Below are 18,853 nucleotides of genomic sequence, written 5' to 3' on the forward strand. Positions count from 1 at the left end.
TTTTTTGTGAATGTTTATAAGTAGATAAAGGCAGTTTCAAAAGAGAGTGACTTTCTCTGGAAGGAGAGCATTTAGAAAGTGAAGCAACACTCCATTCACTTCGCATAGTGAATTGAAGTGTTGGAACAGACAGCTTCTCTTTCATAGAAACAAATTTGAGTTTCCTGTGAATGCTTGTAAGTAGCTTAAGACACTTTCAAAGGAAAGTGATTTTCTCTGAAACTACAGCATTTAGAATGTGAACGAACACTCCATTCACTTCGCACAGTGAATTGAAGTGTTGGAACAGACTGCTTTTCTTTCAGAGAAAAAGATGTGAGTTTCTTGTGAATGCTTGTAAGTCGCTTAAGGCAGTTTCAAAAGAGAGTGATTTTCTCTAAAAGGAGAGCATATAGAAAGTGAAGCAACACTCAATTCATTTCGCACAGTGAATTGAAGTGTTGGAACAGACTGCTTGTATTTCAGAGAAACGCATGTGAATTTCTGTTGAATGCTTGTAAGTAGCTTAAGGCACTTTCAAAGGAAAGTGATTTTCTCTGAAAGGACAGCATTTAGAATGTGAAGCAACACTCCATTCACTTCGCACAGTGAATTGAAGTGTTGGAACAGACTGCTTCTCTTTCAGAGAAACGCATGTGAGTTTTTTGTGAATGCTTGAATGTAATTGAAAGCACTTTCAAAGGAAAGTGATTTTCTCTGAAAGGACAGCATTTAGAAAGTGAAGCAACACTCCATTCACTTCTCACAGTGAATTGAAGTGTTGGAACAGACTGCTTCTCTTTCAGAGAAACGCATGTGAATTTCTGTTGAATGCTTGTAAGTAGCTTAAGGCACATTCAAAGGAAAGTGATTTTCTCTGAAAGGACAGCATTTAGAAAGTGAAGCAATACTCCATTCACTTCGCACAGTGAATTGAAGTGTTGGAACAGACTGCTTCTCTTTCAGGGAAACGCATGTGAGTTTTTTGTGAATGCTTAAATGTAATTGAAAGCACTTTCAAAGGAAAGTGATTTCCTCTGAAAGGACAGCATTTAGAAAGTGAAGCAACACTCCATTCACTTCTCACAGTGAATTGAAGTGTTGGAACAGACTGCTTCTCTTTCAGAGAAACGCATGTGAATTTCTGTTGAATGCTTGTAAGTAGCTTAAGGCACATTCAAAGGAAAGTGATTTTCTCTGAAAGGACAGCATTTAGAAAGTGAAGCAACACTCCATTCACTTCGTACAGTGAATTGAAGTGTTGGAACAGACTCCTTCTCTTTCAGAGTAAGAGATGTGAGTTTCTTGTGAATGCTTGTAAGTTGATTAAGGCAGTTTCAAAGGAAAGTGATTTTCTCTGAAAGGACAGCATTTAGAACGTGAAGCAACAGTCCATTCACTTCGCACAGTGAATTGAAGTTTTGGAACAGACTGCTTCTCTTTCAGAGAAACTCATGTGAGTCTCTTGTAAATGCTTGTAAGTAGCTTAAGGCACTTTCAAAGGAAAGTGATTTTCTCTGAAAGTAGAGCATTTAGAAAGTGAAGCAACACTCCATTCACTTCCCACAGTGAATTGAAGTGTTGGAACAGACTCCTTCTCTTTCAGAGAAACAGATGTGAGTTTCTTGTGAATGCTTATAAGAAGATTAAGGAAGTTTCAAAAGAGAGTGATTTTCTCTGAAAAGAGAGCATTTAGAAAGTGAAGCAACACTCCATTCACTTTGCACAGTGAATTGAAGTGTTGGAACAGACTGCTTCTCTTCAAGAGAAACACATGTGAGTTTCTTCTGAATTCTTGTAAGTAGCTTAAGGCACTTTCAAAGGAAAGTGATTTTCTCTGAAAGTACAGCATTTAGAAAGTGGAGCAACAATCCATTCACTTCGCACAGTGAATTGAAGTGTTGGAACAGATTGCTTCTCTTTCAGAGAAACAGATGTCAGTTTCTTGTGAATGCTTGTAAGTAGATTAAGGCAGTTTCAAAAGAGAGTGATTTTCTCTGAAAGGTGAGAATTTAGAAAGTGAAGCAACACTCCATTCACTTCGCACAGAGAATTGAAGTGTTGGAACAGACTGCTTCTCTTTCAGAGAAGCACATGTGAGTTTCTTCTGAATTCTTGTAAGTAGCTTAAGGCACTTTCAAAGGAAAGTGATTTTCTCAGAAAGGACAGCATTTAGAAAGTGAAGCAACACTCCACTTCGCACAGTGAATTGAAGTGTTGGAAGAGACTGACTATCTTTCAGAGAAACGCATGTGAATTTTTTCTGAATTCCTGTAAGTAGCTTAAGCTACTTTCAAAGAAAGTGATTTTTTTAGAATGGACAGCATTTAGAAAGTGAAGTAACACTCCATTCACTTCGCACAGTGAATTGAAGTGTTGGAACAGACTGCTTCTCTTTCAGAGAAACGCATGTGAGTCCCTGGTGAATCCCTGTAAGTAGCTTAAGGCACTTTCCAAAGAAAGTGATTTTCTCTGAAAGGATAACATTTAGAAAGTGAAGCAACACTCCATTCACTTCGCACAGTGAATTGAAGTGTTGGAACAGACTGCTTCTCTTTCAGAGAAATACATGTGAGTTTCCGTTGAATGCTTGTAAGTAGCTTAAGCCCCTTTCAAAGGAAAGTGATTTTCTCTGAAAGGACAGCATTTAGAAAGTGAAGCAACACTCCATTCACTTCCCACAGTGAATTGAAGTGTTGGAACAGATTGCTTCCCTTTCAGAGAAACTCACGTGAGTTTCTGTTGAATGCTTGTAAGTAGCTTAAGGCACTTTCAATGGAAAGTGATTTTCTCTGAAAGGACAGCATTTAGAAAGTGAAGCAACACTCCATTCACTTCGCACATTGTATTGAAGTGTTGGAACAGACTGCTTCTCTTTCAGAGAAACGCATGTGAGTTTTTTGTGATTGCTTGAATGCAATTGAAAGCACTTTCAAAGGAAAGTGATTTCCTCTGAAAGGACAGCATTTAGAAAGTGAAGCAACACTCCATTCACTTCGCACAGTGAATTGAAGTGTTGGAACAGACTCCTTCTTTTTCAGAGTAAGAGATGTGAGTTTCTTGTGAATGCTTGTAAGTAGATTAAGTTAGTTTCAAAGGAAAGTGATTTTCTCTGAAAGGACAGCATTTAGAACGTGAAGCAACAGTCCATTCACTTCGCACAGTGAATTGAAGTTTTGGAACAGACTGCTTCTCTTTCAGAGAAACTCATGTGAGTCTCTTGTAAATGCTTGTAAGTAGCTTAAGGCACTTTCACGGAAAGTGATTTTATCTGAAAGTAGAGCATTTAGAAAGTGAAGCAACACTCCATTCACTTCCCACAGTGAATTGAAGTTGTGGAACAGACTCCTTCTCTTTCAGAGAAACAGATGTGAGTTTCTTGTGAATGCTTATAAGAAGATTAAGGCAGTTTCAAAAGAGAGTGATTTTCTCTGAAAAGAGAGCATTTAGAAAGTGAAGCAACACTCCATTCACTTTGCACAGTGAATTGAAGTGTTGGAACAGACTGCTTCTCTTTAAGAAAAACACATGTGAGTTTCTTCTGAATTCTTGTAAGTAGCTTAAGGCACTTTCAAAGGAAAGTGATTTTCTCTGAAAGGACAGCATTTAGAAAGTGGAGCAACACTCCATTCACTTCGCACAGTGAATTGAAGTGTTGGAACAGATTGCCTCTCTTTCAGAGAAGCAGATGTGAGTTTCTTGTGAATGCTTGTAAGTAGATTAAGGCAGTTTCAAAAGAGAGTGATATTCTCTGAAATGTGAGCATTTAGAAAGTGAAGCAACACTCCATTCACTTCGCACAGTGAATTGAAGTGTTGGAACAGACTGCTTCCCTTTCAGAGAAGCACATGCGAGTTTCTTCTGAATTCTTGTAAGTAGCCTAAGGCACTTTCATAGGAAAGTGATTTTCTCTGAAAGGACAGCATTTAGAAAGTGAAGCAACACTCCATTCTCTTCGCACAGTGAATTGAAGTGTTGGAACAGATTGCTTCCCTTTCAGAGAAACTCACGTGAGTTTCTGTTGAATGCTTGTAAGTAGCTTAAGGCACTTTCAATGGAAAGTGATTTTCTCTGAAAGGACAGCATTTAGAAAGTGAAGCAACACTCCATTCACTTCGCACATTGTATTGAAGTGTTGGAACAGACTGCTTCTCTTTCAGAGAAACAGATGTGAGTTTCTTGTGAATGCTTGTAAGTAGATTAAGGCACTTTCAAAAGAGAGTGATTTTCTCTGAATGGAGAGCATTTAGAAAGTGAAGCAACACTCCATTCACTTCTCACAGTGAATTGAAGTGTTGGAACAGACTGCTTCTCTTTCAGAGAAGCGCATGTGAGTTTCTTCTGAATTCTTGTAAGTATCTTAAGGCACTTTCAAAGGAAAGTGATTTTCTCTGAAAGGACAGCATTTAGAAAGTGAAGCAACACTCCATTCACGACGCACAGTATGTTGAAGTGTTGGAACAGACTCCTTCTCTTTCAGAGAAACAGATGTGAGTTTCTTTTGAATGCTTGTAAGTAGGTTAAGGCAGTTTCAAAAGAGAGTGATTGTCTCTGAAAGGTGAGCATTTAGAAAGTGAAGCAACACTCCATTCACTTCGCACAGTGAATTGAAGTGTTGGAACAGACTGCTTCTCTTTCAGAGAAGCACATGTGAGTTTCTTTTGAATTCTTGTAAGTAGCTTAAGGCACTTTCAAAGGAAAGTGATTTTCTCTGAAAGGACAGTATTTAGAAAGTAAAGCAACACTCCATTCACTTCGCACAGTGAATTGAAGTGTTGGAACAGACTGATTCTCTTTCAGAGAAACTCATGTGAGTCTCTGGTGAATGCTTGTAAGTAGCTTAAGGCACTTTCAAAGGAAAGTGATTTTCTCTGAAAGGACAGCATTTAGAAAGTGAAGCAACAATCCATTCACTTCGCACAGTGAATTGAAGTGTTGGAACAGATTGCTTCCCTTTCAGAGAAACTCACGTGAGTTTCTGTTGAATGCTTGTAAGTAGCTTAAGGCACTTTCAATGGAAAGTGATTTTCTCTGAAAGGACAGCATTTAGAAAGTGAAGCAACACTCCATTCACTTCGCACATTGTATTGAAGTGTTGGAACAGACTGCTTCTCTTTCAGAGAAACGCATGTGAGTTTTTTGTGAATGCTTGAATGTAATTGAAAGCACTTTCAAAGGAAAGTGATTTCCTCTGAAAGTACAGCATTTAGAAAGTGAAGCAACACTCCATTCACTTCGCACAGTGAATTGAAGTTTTGGAAAAGACTGCTTCTCTTTCAGAGTAAAAGATGTGAGTTTCTTGTGAATGCTTGTACGTAGATTAAGGCAGTTTCAAAGGAAAGTGATTTTCTCTGAAAGGACAGCATTTAGAACGTGAAGCAACAGTCCATTCACTTCGCACAGTGAATTGAAGTTTTGGAACAGACTGCTTCTCTTTCAGAAAAACTCATGTGACTCTCTTGTAAATGCTTGTAAGTAGCTTAAGGCTCTTTCAAAGGAAAGCGATTTTCTCTGAAAGTAGAGCATTTAGAAAGTGAAGCAACACTCCATTCACTTCCCACAGTGAATTGAAGTGTTGGAACAGACTCCTTCTCTTTCAGCGAAACAGAAGTGAGTTTCTTGTGAAAGCTTATAAGTAGATTAAGGCAGTTTCAAAAGAGAGTGGTTTTCTCTGAAAGGAGAGCATTTAGAAAGTGAAGCAACACTCCATTCACTTCCCACAGTGAATTGAAGTGTGGGAACAGGCTGCTTCTCTTTCAGAGAAATGCATGTGACTTTCTTCTGACTGCTTGTAAGTAGCTTAAGGCTCTTTCAAAGAAAGAGATTTTCTCTGAAAGGACAGTATTTAGAAAGTAAAGCAATACTCCCTTCACTTCCCACAGTGAATTGAAGTGTTGGAACAGACTCCTTCTCTTTCAGAGAAACAGATGTGAGTTTCTTGTGAAAGCATATAAGTAGATTAAGGCAGTTTCAAAAGAGAGTGATTTTCTCTGAAAGGATAGCATTTAGGAAGTGAAGGCACACTCTATTCACTTCGCACAGTGAATTGAAGTGTTGGAACAGACTGCTTCTCTTTCAGAGAAACTCATGTGAGTCTCTGGTGAATGCTTGTAATTAGCTTAAGGCACTTTCAAAGGAAAGTGATTTTCTTAGAAAGGACAGCCTTTAGAAAGTGAAGCAACACTCTATTCACTTTGCACAATGAATGGAAGTGTTGGAACAGACTGCTTCTCTTTCACAGAAACTCTTGTGAGTCTCTGGTGAATGCTTGTAAGTAGCTTAAGGCACTATGAAAGGAAAGTGATTTTCTCTGAAAGGACAGCATTTAGAAAGTGAAGCAACACTCTCTTCACTTCGCACAATGAATTGAAGTGTTGGAACAGACTGCTTCTCTTTCAGGGAAATGCATGTGAGTTTCTGTTGAATGCTTGTAAGTAGCTTAAGGCACTTTGAAAGGAAAGTGATTTTCTCTGAAAGGACAGCATTTAGAAAGTGAAGCAACACTCCATTCACTTCGCACAGTGAATTGAAGTGTTGGAACAGACTCGTTCTCTTTCAGAGAAACAGATGTGAGTTTCTTGTGAATGCTTGTAATTAGATTAAGGCACTTTCAAAAGAGAGTGATTTTCTCTGAAAGGAGAGCATTTAGAAAGTGAAGCAACACTCCATTCACTTCGCACAGTGAATTGAAGTGTTGGAACAGACTGCTTCTCTTTCAGAGAAGCGCATGTGAGTTTCTTCTGAATTCTTGTAAGTATCTGAAGGCACTTTCAAAGGAAAGTGATTTTCTCTGAAAGGACAGCAGTTAGAAAGTGAAGCAACACTCCATTCACTTCGCACAGTATATTGGTGTGTTGGAACAGACTCCTTCTCTTTCAGAGAAACAGATGTGAGTTTCTCCTGAAGGCTTAAAAGTAAATTAAGGCACTTTGAAAGGAAAGTGATTTTCTCTGAAAGGACAGCATTTAGAAAGTGAAGCAACACTCCATTCACTTTACACAGTGTATTGAAGTGTTGGAACAGACTGCTTCTCTTTCAGAGAAATGTATGTGTGATTCTTGAGAATGCGTGAAAGTAGCTGAAGGCACTTTCAAAGGAAAGTGATTTTCTCTGAAAGGACAGCATTTAGAAAGTGAAGCAACACTCCATTCACTTCGCACAGTGAATTGAAGTGTTGGAACAGATTGCTTCTCTTTCAGAGAAACTCACTTGAGTTTCTCTTGAATGCTTGTAAGTAGGTTAAGACACTTTCAAAGGAAAGTGATTTTCTCTGAAAGGATAGAATTTAGAAAGTGAAGCAACACTCCATTCAGTTCGCACAGTGAATTGAAGTGTTGGAACAGATTGCTTCTCTTTCAGAGAAATGCATATGAGTTTTTTGTGAATGCTTGAAAGTAATTTATGGCACTTTCAAAGGAAAGTGATTTTCTCTGAAAGGACAGCATTTAGAAAGTGAAGCAACACTCCATTCACTTCGCACAGTGAATTGAAGTGTTGGAACAGATTGCTTCTCTTTCAGAGAAACGCATGTGAGTTTTTTGTGAATGCTTGAAAGTAATTTATGGCACTTTCAAAGGAAAGTGATTTTCTCTGAAAGGACAGCATTTAGAAAGTGAAGCAACACTTCATTCACTTCCAACAGTGAATTGAAGTGTTGGAACAGACTGCTTCTCTTTCAGAGAAACGTATGTGTGTTTCTTGTGAATGCTTGAAAGTAGCTGAAGGCCCTTTCAAAGGAAAGTGATTTTCTCTGAAAGGACAGCATTTAGAACGTGAAGCAACACTCCATTCACTACGCACAGTGAATTGAAGTGTTGGAACAGACTCCTTCTCTTTCAGAGAAACAGACGTGAGTTTCTTGTGAATGCTTATAAGGAGATTAAGGCAGTTTCAAAAGAGAGTGATTTTCTCTGAAAAGAGAGCATTTAGAAAGTGAAGCAACACTCCATTCACTTTGTACAGTGAATTGAAGTGTTGGAACAGACTGCTTATCTTTAAGAGAAACGCATGTGAGTTTCTTCTGAATCTTGTAAGTAGCTTAAGGCACTTTCAAAGGAAAGTGATTTTCTCTGAAAGGACAGCATTTAGAAAGTGAAGCAACACTCCATTCACTTCGCACAGTGAATTGAAGTTTTGGAACAGACTGCTTCTCTTTCAGAGAAACGCATGTGAGTTTTTTGTGAATGCTTGATTGTAATTTAAAGCATTTTCAAAGGAAAGTGATTTTCTCTGAAAGGACAGCATTGAGAAAGTGAAGCAACACTCTATTCAGTTCCCACAGTGAATTGAAGTCTTGGAACAGACTCCTTCTCTTTCAGAGAAACTCATGTGAGTCTCTGGTGAATGCTGGTAATTAGCTTAAGGCACTTTCAAAGGAAAGTGATTTTCTCTGAAATAACAGCATTTAGAAAGTGAAGCAACACTCCATTCACTTCGCACAGTGAATTGATGTGTTGTAACATATTGCTTCTCTTTCAGAGAAACTCACGTGAGTTTCTGTTGAATGCTTGTAAGTAGCTTAAGGCTCTTTCAACGGAAAGTGATTTTCTCTGAAAGGACAGCATTTAGAAAGTGAAGCAGCACTCCATTCACTTCGCACAGTGAATTGATGTGTTGGAACAGATTGCTTCTCTTTCAGAGAAACTCACGTGAGTTTCTGTTGAATGCTTGTAAGTAGCTTAAGGCTCTTTCAACGGAAAGTGATTTTCTCTGAAAGGACAGCATTTAGAAAGTGAAGCAACACTCCATTCACTTCGCACAGTGAATTGAAATGTTGGAACAGATTGCTTCTCTTTCAGAGAAACGCATGTGAGTTTTTTGTGAATGCTTGAAAGTAATTTATGGCACTTTCAAAGGAAAGTGATTTTCTGTGAAAGGACAGCATTTAGAAAGTGAAGCAACACTCCATTCACTTCGCACAGTGAATTGAAGTGTTGGAACAGATTGCTTCTCTTTCAGAGAAACGCATGTGAGTTTTTTGTGAATGCTTGAAAGTAATTTATGGCACTTTCAAAGGAAAGTGATTTTCTCTGAAAGGACAGCATTTAGAAAGTGAAGCAACACTCCATTCACTTTGCACAGTGTATTCAAGTGTTGGAACAGACTGCTTCTCTTTAAGAGAAACGTATGTGTGTTTCTTGTGAATGCTTGAAAGAAGCTGAAGGCACTTTCAAAGGAAAGTGATTTTCTCTGAAAGGAGAGCATTTAGAAAGTGAAGCAACACTCCATTCACTTTACACAGTGTATTGAGGTGTTGGAACAGACTGCTTCTCTTTCAGAGAAACGTATGTGTGTTTCTTGTGAATGCTTGAAAGTAGCTGAAGGCACTTTCAAAGGAAAGTGATTTTCTCTGAAAGGACAGCATTTAGAATGTGAAGCAACACTCCATTCACTTCGCACAGTAAATTGAAGTGTTGGAACAGATTGCTTCTCTTTCAGAGAAACTCACGTGAGTTTCTGTTGAATGCTTGTAAGTAGGTTAAGGCACTTTCAAAGGAAAGTGATTTTCTCTGAAAGGATAGAATTTAGAAAGTGAAGCAACACTCCATTCACTTCGCACAGTGAATTGAGGTGTTGGAACGATTGCTTCTCTTTCAGAGAAACGCATGTGAGTTTTTTGTGAATGCTTGAAAGTAATTTATGGCACTTTCAAAGGAAAGTGATTTTCTCTGAAAGGACAGCATTTAGAAAGTGAAGCAACACTCCATTCACTTCGCACAGTGAATTGAAGTGTTGGAACAGATTGCTTCTCTTTCAGAGAAACGCATGTGAGTTTTTTGTGAATGCTTGAAAGTAATTTATGGCACTTTCAAAGGAAAGTGATTTTCTCTGAAAGGACAGCATTTAGAAAGTGAAGCAACACTCCATTCACTTCGCACAGTGAATTGAAGTGTTGGAACAGATTGCTTCTCTTTCAGAGAAACTCACGTGAGTTTCTGTTGAATGCTTGTAAGTAGCTTAAGGCACTTTCAAAGGAAAGTGATTATCTCTGAAAGGATAGAATTTAGAAAATGAAGCAACACTCCATTCACTTCGCACAGTGAATTGAAGTGTTGGAAAAGATTGCTTCTCTTTCAGAGAAACGCATGTGAGTTTTTTGTGAATGCTTGAAAGTAATTTATGGCACTTCAAAAGAAAGTGATTTTCTCATAAAGGACAGCATTTAGAAAGTGAAGCAACACTCCATTCACTTCGCACAGTGAATTGAAGTGTTGGAACAGATTGCTTCTCTTTCAGAGAAACGCATGTGAGTTTTTTGTGAATGCTTGAAAGTAATTTATGGCACTTTCAAAGGAAAGTGATTTTCTCTGAAAGGACAGCATTTAGAAAGTGAAGCAACACTCCATTCACTTCCCACAGTGAATTGAAGTGTTGGAACAGACTGCTTTTCTTTCAGAGAAACTCATGTGAGTCTCTGGTGAATGCTTGAAAGTAGCTTAAGGCACGTTCAAAGGAAAGTGATTTTCTCTAAAGGACAGCATTTAGAAGGTGAAGCAATACTCTATTTACTTCGCACAATGAATTGAAGTGTTGGAACAGACTGCTTGTCTTTCAGAGAAATGCATGTGAGTTTCTGTTGAATACTTGTAAGTATCATAAGGCACTTTCAAAGGAAAGTGATTTTCTCTGAAATAACAGCATTTAGAAAGTGAAGCAACACTCTATTCACTTCCCACAGTGAATTGAAGTCTTGGAACAGACTCCTTCTCTTTCAGAGAAACAGATGTGAGTTTCTTGTGAAAGCTTATAAGTTTTTTAAGGCAGTTTCAAAAGAGAGTGTTTTTCTCTGAAAGGAGAGCATTTAGAAAGTGAAGCAACACTCCATTCACTTCCCATAGTGAATTGAAGTGTTGGAACAGACTCCTTCTCTTTCAGAGAAATGCATGTGAGTTTCTGTTAAATGCTTGTAAGTAGCTTAAGGCACTTTGAAAGGAAAGTGATTTTCTCTGAAAGGACGGCATTTAGAAAGTAAAGCAATACTCCATTCACTTCCCACAGTGAATTGAAGTGTTGGAACAGACTCCTTCTCTTTCAGAGAAACAGATGTGAGTTTCTTGTGAAAGCTTATAAGTAGATTAAGGCAGTTTCAAAAGAGAGTGATTTTCTCTGAAAGGATAGCATTTAGGAAGTGAAGGAACACTCTATTCACTTCGCACAGTGAATTGAAGTGTTGGAACAGACTACTTCTCTTTCAGAGAAACTCATGTGAGTCTCTGGTGAATGCTTGTAATTAGCTTAAGGCACTTTCAAAGGAAAGTGATCTTCTTAGAAAGGACAGCATTTAGAAAGTGAAGCAACACTATATTCACTTCGCACAATGAATTGAAGTGTTGGAACAGACTGCTTCTCTTTCAGAGAAATGCATGTGACTTTCTTCTTACTGCTTGTTAGTAGCTTAAGGCACTTTCAAAAGAAAGTGATTATCTCTGAATGGACAGTATTTAGAAAGTGAAGAAACACTCCATTCACTTCGCACAGTGAATTGAAGTGTTGGAACAGACTGCTTCTCTTTCAGAGAAACTCATGTGAGTCTCTGGTAAATGCTTGTTAGTAGCTTAAGGCACTTTCAAAGGAAAGTGATTTTCTCTAAAAGGACAGCATTTAGAAAGTGAAGCAACACTCTATTCACTTCGCAAAGTGAATTGAAGTGTTGGAAGAGATTGCTCCTCTTTCAGAGAAATGCATGTGAGTTTCTTGTGAAGGCTTATAAGTAGATTAAGGCACTTTCAAAGGAAAGTGATTTTCTCTGAAAAGACAGCATTTAGAAAGTGAAGCAACACTCCATTCACTTCCTACAGTGTATTGAAGCCTTGGAACACACTCCTTCTCTTTCAGAGACACAGATGTTAGTTTCTTGTGAACGCTTATAAGTAGATTAAGGCAGTTTCAAAAGAGAGTGATTTTCTCTGAACGGAGAGCATTTAGAAAGTGAAGCAACACTCCATTCACTTCGCACAGTGAATTGAAGTGTTGGAACAGACTCCTTCTCTTTCAGAGAAACAGATGTGAAATTCTAGTGAAGTCTTATAAGTAGATTAAGGCACTTTCAAAGGAAAGTGATATTCTCTGACAGGACAGCATTTAGAAATTCTTGCATAACTTCATTCACTTCGCACAGTGAATTGAAGTGTTGGAACAGACTGCTTCTATCAGAGAAACTCATGTGAGTCTCTGGTGAATGCTTGTAAGTAGCTTAAGGCACTTTCAAAAGAAAGTGATTTTCTCTGAAAGGAAAGCATTTAGAAAGTGAAGCAACACTCCATTCACTTCGCACAGTGAATTGAAGTGTTGGAACAGATTGCTTCTCTTTCAAAGAAACGCATGTGTGTTTCTTGTGAATGCTTGAAAGTAGCAGAAGGCACTTTCAAAGGAAAGTGATTTTCTCTGAACGGACAGCATTTAGAAAGTGAAGCAACACTCCATTCACTTCGCACAGTGAATTGAAGTGTTGGAACAGATTGCTTCTCTTTCAGAGAAACTCACGTGAGTTTCTGTTGAATGCTTGTGAGTAGCTTAAGGCTCTTTCAACGCAAAGTGATTTTCTCTGAAAGGACAGCATTCAGAAAGTGAAGCAACACTCCATTCACTTCGCACAGTGAATTGAAGTGTTGGAACAGACTGGTTCCCTTTCAGAGAAACTCATGTGAGTCTCTGGTGAATGCTTGTAAGTAGCTCAAGGCACTTTCAAAGGAAAGTGATTTTCTCTGAAAGGAGAGCATTTCGAAAGTGAAGCAACACTCCATTCACTTTGCACAGTGACTTGAATTGTTTGAACAGATTGCTTCTCTTTAAGAGTAACGCATGTGAGTTTCTTCTGAATTCTTGCAAGTAGCTTAAGGCACTTTCAAAGGAAAGTGATTTTCTCTGAAAGGACAGCATTTAGAAAGTGAAGCAACACTCCATTCACTTCGCACAGTGAACTGAAGTGTTGGAACAGACTGCTTCTCTTTCCGAGAAACTCATGTGAGTCTCTGGTGAATGCTTGTAAGTAGATTAAGACAGTTTCAAAGGAAAGTGATTTTCTCTGAAAGGACAGCATTTAGAACGTGAAGCAATACTACATTCAATTCGCACAGGGAATTGAAGTGTTGGAACAGACTGCTTCTCTTTCAGAGAAACGCATGTGAGTTTTTTGTGAATGCTTGATAGTAATTTAAAGCATTTTCAAAGGAAAGTGATTTTCTCTGAAAGGACAGCATTTAGAAAGTGAAGCAACACTCCATTCACTTAGCACAGTGAATTGAAGTGTTGGAACAGACTCCTTCTCTTTCAGAGAAACTCTTGTGAGTCTCTGGTGAATGCTTGTAAGTAGCTTAAGGCACTTTGAAAGAAAAGTGATTTTCTCTGAAAGGACAGCATTTAGAAAGTGAAGCAACACTCTCTTCACTTCGCACAATGAATTGAAGTGTTGGAACAGACTGCTTCTCTTTCAGGGAAATGCATGTGAGTTTCTGTTGAATGCTTGTAAGTAGCTTAAGGTACTTTGAAAGGAAAGTGATTTTCTCTGAAAAGACAGCATTTAGAAAGTGAAGCAACACTCCATTAACTTCGCACAGTGAATTGAAGTGTTGGAACAGACTGCTTCTCTTTCAGAGAAATGCATGTGACTTTCTTCTGACTGCTTGTAAGTAGCTTAAGGCACTTTCAAAGGAAAGTGATTTTCTCTGAAATAACAGCATTTAGAAAGTGAAGCAGCACTCTATTCACTTCCCACATTGAATTGAAGTCTTGGAACAGACTCCTTCCTTTCAGAGAAACAGATGTGAGTTTCTTGTGAAAGCTTATAAGTAGATTAAGGCAGTTTCAAAAGAGAGTGGTTTTATCTGAAAGGAGAGCATTTAGAAAGTGAAGCAACACTCCATTCACTTCCCAGAGTGAATTGAAGTGTTGGAACAGACTCCTTCGCTTTCAGAGAAATGCATGTGAGTTTCTGTTGAATGCTTGTAAGTAGCTTAAGGCACTTTGAAAGGAAAGTGATTTTCTCTGAAAGGACAGCATTTAGAAAGTAAAGCAATACTCCATTCACTTCCCACAGTGAATTGAAGTGTTGGAACAGACTCCTTTTCTTTCAGAGAAACAGATGTGAGTTTCTTGTGAAAGCTTATAAGTAGATTAAGGCAGTTTCAAAAGAGAGTGATTTTCTCTGAAAGGATAGCATTTAGGAAGTGAAGGAACACTCTATTCACTTCGCACAGTGAATTGAAGTGTTGGAACAGACTGCTTCTCTTTCAGAGAAACTCTTGTGAGTCTCTGGTGAATGCTTGTAAGTAACTTAAGGCTCTTTCAACGGAAAGTGATTTTCTCTGAAAGGACAGCATTTAGAAAGTGAAGCAACACTCTCTTCACTTCGCACAATGAATTGAATTGTTGAAACAGACTGCTTCTCTTTCAGGGAAATGCATGTGAGTTTCTGTTGAATGCTTGTAAGTAGCTTAAGGCACTTTGAAAGGAAAGTGATTTTCTCTGAAAGGACAGGATTTAGAAAGTGAAGCAACACTCCATTCACTTCGCACAGTATATTGAAGTGTTGGAACAGACTCCTTCTCTTTCAGAGAAACAGATGTGAGTTTCTCCTGAAGGCTTAAAAGTAAATTAAGGCACTTTCAAAGGAAAATGATTTTCTCTGAAAGGACAGCATTTAGAAAGTGAAGCAACACTCCATTCACTTCGCACAGTGAATTGAAGTGTTGGAACAGATTGCTTCTATTTCAGAGAAACTCACGTGAGTTTCTGTTGAATGCTTGTAAGTATCTTAAGGCACTTTCAAAGGAAAATGATTTTCTCTGAAAGAATTGCATTTAGAAAGTGAAACAACACTCCATTCACTTCGCACAGTGAATTGAAGTGTTGGAACAGACTGCTTCTCTTTCAGAGAAACTCATGTGAGTCTCTGGTGAATGCTTGTAAGTAGCTTAAGGCACTTTCAAAGGAAAGTAATTTTTTCAGAAAGGACAGCATTTAGAAAGTGAAGCAACACTCTATTCACTTCGCCCAATGAATTGAAGTGTTGGAACAGACTGCTTCTCTTTCAGAGAAATGCATGTGACTTTCTTCTGACTGCTTGTAAGTAGCTTAAGGCCTTATCAAAGGAAAGTGATTTTCTCTGAATGGACGGTATTTAGAAAGTGAAACAACACTCCATTCACTTCCCACAGTGAATTGAAGTGTTGGAACAGACTGCTTCTCTTTCAGAGAAATGCATGTGAATTTCTTCTGACTGCTTGTAAGTAGCTTAAGGCACTATCAAAGGAAAGTGATTTTCTCTGAATGGACAGTATTTAGAAAGTGAAGAAACACTCCATTCACTTCTCGCAGTGAATTGATGTGTTGGAACAAACTGCTTCTCTTTCAGAGAAACTCATGTGAGTCTCTGGTGAATGCTTGTAAGTAGCTAGAGGCACTTTTAAAGGAAAGTGATTTACTCTGAAAGGACAGCATTTAGAAAGTGAAGCAACACTCCATTCACTTCCCACAGTGAATTGAAGCCTTGGAACACACTCCTTCTCATTCAGAGTCACAGATGTTAGTTTCTTGTGAATGCTTATAAGTAGATTAAGGCAGTTTCAAAAGAGAGTGATTTTCTCTGAATGGAGAGCATTTAGAAAGTGAAGCAAGACACATTCACTTCGCACAGTGAATTGAAGTGTTGGAACAGACTCCTTCTCTTTCAGAGAAACAAATGTGAGTTTCTAGTGATTTTCTCTGAAAAGACAGCATTTAGAAAGTGAAGCAACACTCCATTCACTTCCCACAGTGAATTGAAGCCTTGGAACACACTCCTTCTCATTCAGAGTCACAGATGTTAGTTTCTTGTGAATGCTTATAAGTAGGTTAAGGCAGTTTCAAAAGAGAGTGATTTTCTCTGAATGGAGAGCATTTAGAAAGTGAAGCAAGACACCATTCACTTCGCACAGTGAATTGAAGTGTTGGAACAGACTCCTTCTCTTTCAGAGAAACAGATGTGAGTTTCTAGTGAAGGCTTATAAGTAGATTAAGGCACTTTCAAAGGAAAGTGATTTTCTCTGAAAGGACAGCATTTAGAAATTCTTGCATAACTTCATTCACTTCGCACAGTGAATTGAAGTGTTGGAACAGACTGCTTCTCCTTCAGAGAAACGTATGTGTGTTTCTTGTGAATGCTTGAAAGTAGCTGAAGGCACTTTCAAAGGAAAGTGATTTTCTCTGAAAGGACAGCATTTAGAAAGTGAAGCAACACTCCATTCACTTCGCACAGTGAATTGAAGTGTTGGAACAGAATGCTTCCCTTTCAGAGAAACTCACGTGAGTTTCTGTTGAATGCTTGTAAGTATCTTAAGGCACTTTCAAAGGAAAGTGATTTTCTCTGAAAAGAAAGCATTTAGAAACTGAAGCAACACTACATTCACTTCGCACAGTGAATTGAAGTGTTGGAACAGATTGCTTCTCTTTCACAGCAACGCATGTGTGTTTCTTGTGAATGCTTGAAAGTAGCAGAAGGCACTTTCAGGAAAGTGATTTTCTCTGAAAGGACAGCATTTAGAAAGTGAAGCAACACTCCATTCACTTCGCACAGTGAATTGAAGTGTTGGAACAGATTGCTTCTCTTTCAGAGAAAATCACATGAGTTTCTGTTGATTGCTTGTAAGTAGCTTAAGGCTCTTTCAACGGAAAGTGATTTTCTCTGAAAGGACAGCATTTAGAAATGAAGCAACACTCGATTCACTTCGCACAGTGGATTGAAGTGTTGGAACAGACTGGATCCCTTTCAGAGAAACTCATGTGAGTCTCTGGTGAATGCTTGTAAGTAGCTTAAGGCACTTTCAAAGGAAAGTGATTTTCTCTGAAAGGAGAGCATTTAGAAAATGAAGCAACACTACATTCACTTTGCACAGTGTATTGAAGTGTTGGAACAGACTGCTTCTCTTTCAGAGAAACGTATGTGTGTTTCTTGTGAATGCTTGAAAGTAGCTGAAGGCACTTTCAAAGGAAAGTGATTTTCTCTGAAAGGACAGCATTTAGAAAGTGAAGCAACACTCCATTCACTTCGCACAGTGAATTGAAGTGTTGGAACAGATTGCTTCTCTTTCAGAGAAACTCACGTGAGTTTCTGTTGAATGCTTGTAAGTAGCTTAAGGTACTTTCAAAGGAAAGTGATTTTCTCTGAAAGGATAGAATTTAGAAAGTGAAGCAACACTCCATTCACTTCGCACAGTGAATTGAAATGTTGGAACAGATTGCTTCTCTTTCAGAGAAACGCATTTGAGTTTTTTGTGAATGCTTGAAAGTAATTTATGGCACTTTCAAAGGAAAGTGATTTTCTCTGTAAGGACAGCATTTAAAAAGTGAAGCAACACTCCATTCACTTCGCACAGTGAATTGAAGTGTTGGAACAGATTGCTTCTCTTTCAGAGAAACGCATGTGAGTTTTTTGTGAATGCTTGAAAGTAATTTATGGTACTTTCAAAGGAAAGTGATTTTCTCTGAAAGGACAGCATTTGGAAAGTGAAGCAACACTCCATTCACTTCCCACAGTGAATTGAAGTGTTGGAACAGACTGCTTCTCTTTCAGAGAAATGCATGTGAGTTTCTGTTGAATGCTTTTAAGTAGCTTAAGGCACTTTCAAAGGAAAGTGATTTTCTCTGAAAGGACAGCATTTTGAAGGTGAAGCAATACTCTATTCACTTCGAACAATGAATTGAAGTGTTGGAACAGACTGCTTCTCTTTCAGAGAAATGCATGTGAGTTTCTGTTGAATGCTTTTAAGTAGCTTAAGGCACTTTCAAAGGAAAGTGATTTTCTCTGAAATAACAGCATTTAGAAAGTAAAGCAACATTCTATTCACTTCCCACAGTGAATTGAAGTCTTGGAACAGACTCCTTCTCTTTCAGAGAAACAGATGTGAGTTTCTTGTGAAAGCTTATAAGTAGATTAAGGCAGTTTGAAAAGAGAGTGGTTTTCTCTGAAAGGAGAGCATTTAGAAAGTGAAGCAACACTCCATTCACTTCCCAAAGTGAATTGAAGTGTTGGAACAGACTCCTTCTCTTTCAGAGAAATGCATGTGAGTTTCTGTTAAATGCTTGTAAGTAGCTTAAGGCACTTTGAAAGGAAAGTGATTTTCTCTGAAAGGACAGCACTTAGAAAGTAAAGCAATACTCCATTCACTTCCCACAGTGAATTGAAATGTTGGAACAGACTCCTTCTCTTTCAGAGAAATGCATGTGACTTTCTTCTGACTGCTTCTTAGTAGCTTAAGGCACTTTCAAAGGAAAGTGATTTTCTCTGAAAAGACAGCATTTAGAAAGTGAAGCAACACTCCATTCACTTCCCACAGTGAATAGAAGCCTTGGAACACACTCCTTCTCTTTCAGAGACACAGATGTTAGTTTCTTGTGAATGCTTATAAGTAGATTAAGGCAGTTTCAAAAGAGAGTGATTTTCTCTGAACGGAGCGCATTTAGAAAGTGAAGTAACACTCCATTCACTTGGCACAGTGAATTGAAGTGTTGGAACAGACTCCTGCTCTTTCAGAGAAACAGATGTGAGTTTCTAGTGAAGGCTTATAAGTAGATTAAGGCACTTTCAAAGGAAAGTGACTTTCTCTGAAAGGACAGCGTTTAGAAATTCTTGCATAACTTCATTCACTTCGCACAGTGAATTGAAGTGTTAGAACAGACTGCTTCTCTTTCAGAGAAACTCATGTGAGTCTCTGGTGAATGCTTGTAAGTAGCTTAAGGCACTTTCAAAGGAAAGTGATTATCTCTGAAAGGATAGAATTTAGAAAGTGAAGCAACACTCCATTCACTTCGCACAGTGAATTGAAATGTTGGAACAGATTGCTTCTCTTTCAGAGAAACGCATGTGAGTTTTTTGTGAATGCTTGAAAGTAATTTATGG

This window comes from Myodes glareolus, chromosome 18 (genome assembly GCF_982192425.1).
Source record: "Myodes glareolus chromosome 18, mMyoGla1.1, whole genome shotgun sequence".
In the NCBI taxonomy this organism is placed as follows: Eukaryota; Metazoa; Chordata; class Mammalia; order Rodentia; family Cricetidae; genus Myodes; species Myodes glareolus.